At 48.0% G+C, this 3439-nt stretch overlaps 1 pseudogene; it reads right to left on the reverse strand.

The window, feature by feature from the left end:
- Positions 1-1143: 1143 nt before the first annotated feature.
- Positions 1144-2342, reverse strand: LOC133914553 (uncharacterized; annotated as a pseudogene).
- Positions 2343-3439: the final 1097 nt, after the last annotated feature.

Raw genomic sequence — 3439 nt, forward strand, 5'->3', positions numbered from 1 at the left:
AACTACAATTGTTGTTTAATTAACCGACCCTTCAAACTAACCATATATGGGCTATGAGGTAAAATACTATTTAGCCTGACACAGAATTAGACTCAAGTTCGAAGCTTTCTTGGCCGTTGATTTTTCATGGCATCTGTTTCCTTGGACGTGTATTGATTGGCAAGCAAAATCTTCCCTTCCTTAATTGCTTTGCATGCTGATTTGGTATTAACCTTCCTTAGCTTTTTCTTTGCGCTTGTTCTCTTACGTACGTGACCCTGCATGTACAATCCATCAAACTTGTATATATGGCACATGGAAACAAGCATGCAGTCTCCATCGGCATAGACCGCCTGATGATGCCCAGGTTGCGAACGGCTGCGGCGCATGCAACGATGTCGCTGCTCAAGTCTAGTTTTTCTTATGATGTCCTCGTCACCCAGGTTGGCCGATACCTGGCTCCATCAATGGCTCGTACAAAATAATTGTTTACAATGCTATGCATGTGTATACTGTTATGTTATGAGTCCGGTAATAACTTCCTATTTGTATGTATTTACCAGCCTTGTTAACTTGATCCATTTGCATTTGTCACCATAAGGAAAATGTGTTACTCATAGTTTTCAATTGGTTATACTCGATGATGATGTTGTGCCATGCTTAGTGGTCTGCGACATCTAGTTGGTCTCACCTGTGGGTTACGAAATAGCACTATGAAACTTTTCTGGTTATATAATATAAATTGTGAGTCATAATGTAGACACTACATAAGGTCTAGGGTTGATTATGATGGCTGGAAATTCCGAACACACAAGCGGCCAAGACAAAAGGGTTCAATGGAAAACGAGGGGTGGAAATTAGAAATTCTAGAGAAGCAATGTAGTCATTATTGGTTCGATGTTAGTGCATTACTAGCTCGATGTTTGATGCATAAATGGTAAGTAATCACGCTCTGAGTTTACCGTAAAGTATCACAACGATAAAACCACTACGCTCTAAGAGGAAAGCACCGTTTCATGATAAAGTGGTTGTGGGTGGATTTTACAAAAACTTCAGGACGCAATGACACTGTGAATACACGATATGAAACTACACATTTTAATATATCCAAACGATTTAGAATTTTTTTCATACCATAGTAGTACTTGTAGAAAACCATACATGTTATCTAAAAACTTGAAAAATGCAATCTGCAAAACAGGATATCCACGCACGCCGCCAGCGACTGTTGCCAGTGGTCAAGTCTCCGTTCTTGTCATACTTGAGAGAAAAAGTAGTTAAACGAAACCAATATTGACGCTTCTCCAGAATGCCCTTATTCCTCTCATCAACAGAGTCATCTTGGGTAGAGATGCACTGCACGATGCAGAATTCGCTTCTGCCTCCCATGTACACGAGGGTGGCACCGACATGCCTCTCCGCCGGGTCCTCACTGAACAGCTTCTCCTTGCTGAGCTTCAGGGCTGGGCACTGCCCGTCGCTGGCATCAGAGCTAGCGGACACCACATCGCAGGAGCAGAGGTGGCCAATGGTGTCCGGATCTCTGGAAAGCCCAACCCAGGCGTCCAGCTCATAGTCGAAGTGAGCGCGGCCGGTGAAGGGCAGCATCCACGTACCGTGTCGTTTCCACTCGAAGTACTCCGCCTCCGTGTCCAAGGTGAAGGTGGCAGCGGAGGTGCGCCTCTCGATGCTGACGAAGATAGTTCGTTCATCAGGGTGCACGAGGTAGGAGGTGACATACTCGCGCTTGAAGGGCGGCTTCGGGAGCTGGTACCATAACCACGCACAATGCTCACCGCCAGGTTCATCTAGTGGCGGCGGGTAAAGCATCTCCAAGGAGCCGGCGGCCAGAGCAAAGAGCCTGTCGCCGACGGGAATGTAAATGGGGTGCGCCAGATCCGCCTCGGGCCGAGGGCCGAACATTACGCCCCGCGTGCGAACGTCGAAGACAGGGACGAGACGCTTAGGCATCAAGGGAAGGTTTCCGTCTATCCGGGCGTCATGGGATGCATGACCATGATTTTGGTGCCGAAGCCGGCCGCGAAGTAGGCCGCGTGGCGCCTCCAAGCGGAAGACAGCCGGAGGCAGGCGCAGCTCGGTGTCAGCGTCGTCGTCGGAATCAGAATCCAACAACAAATCTATCTTGCGGATGCTGTATCCGCACAACCAGTCATCAAGGACAAGATAAAGGTGCTCTCGCCGACGCTTTGCCGAACGGCCGCCGCCACGCCCACCGGACCGCCGCTTTGGCATCCTTGCAATTTCCTCTCTGCTTTCTCCTTGAGGACCTTCCGTCCTCTTATAGGCGCTGCGGCCGAGTATTGGAAGCCTGCGGTTCGGATCCGTTGCCGAAATAAAATCGAATCCACCCCGATCCTACTCCTGCTGCAATCCAACTAGTCAGATCTATATCCAAGTCTGAATCAGGGCTTAGTAATGCATCGTTCGGCAAAGGCGATGGCGAGAAAGAGGTGAAGGCGTTGGGCGAGGTGGAAGGCGGCGGAGGCAGAGACGAATGTATTGGTGGGTTGCAGAAATAGCGCAAGGGCACCCTAGGAGAGTTTTTTTTTCTATTTTTATATTTTTTCATTAAAAATTTAAATAAATAGATTCTTCGTGAATTTTTTTAAAAAACTAGGAACCTAATTTGATAGGGCGGTTAGGCCACCCGCCCTCCCGTGCCCACTTCTTGCAGCAAGGGGGTGCCCGCCCCTTCCACCACCAGATTTCACCGCCTAGCACCGAAGCTTGCTGATGGTCAATTTTGCTGGCATTGCTACTATATTCAGCCATGGATCTGTGAGAGGATGAGGGAGAGGAGGCATTGGAAGACCATAGCTCGATGGAGAGGTGGGGGATTGAGGGAGAAGCGGTAGATCGAGGGGGAATGACGAGTGGCTGCCTCCTCTGATGAGTTTATTGGTGGGTGGGTGGCTGGTTGCATATACCGATGGGATTATGGCAGGGCTGTAGGATGTGGTGTTTATATGAACTCCTGGGCTTGGCTCAATAGTGGGTCAAATGAGTTAGTAGCCTATTTCTCTTTTCGTTTTTTTTTCTTTGATGTGTATGCAATATATGCCTGGATCGTCTGGAAAAATCAAAAACCCGAATAAGGCATCGACCCAGATGAATCAAGGTTGCGTTCTGCGTCGTTAATTTATCGTCCCGAAGAGGTATAGCCCCTCATACCATATTTTTGTTATATGTCAGCCCGCGTCCCTCGACCCCGTTCCTTGACCTGATCAATCTAAATTTCTGGTGACTATGGTTGTAATGCGGGGGAGAAGAAAATTTAAGAAGTTGTGGTGTGTGCTGCTGTTGAGTATCATCTGATGGACTTTCAGAAGTTAGCCTGTGCAAGAACAAACAAACATCTCCCATTATTGCCAGTTGGAGCAAACCGCCAGAGCAATTCTACAAAATTAATGTCGATGGCCCATTCATGGCCGGCACTCAT

The sequence above is a fragment of the Phragmites australis genome, chromosome 4 (assembly GCF_958298935.1).
Source record: "Phragmites australis chromosome 4, lpPhrAust1.1, whole genome shotgun sequence".
Taxonomy (NCBI): Eukaryota; Viridiplantae; Streptophyta; class Magnoliopsida; order Poales; family Poaceae; genus Phragmites; species Phragmites australis.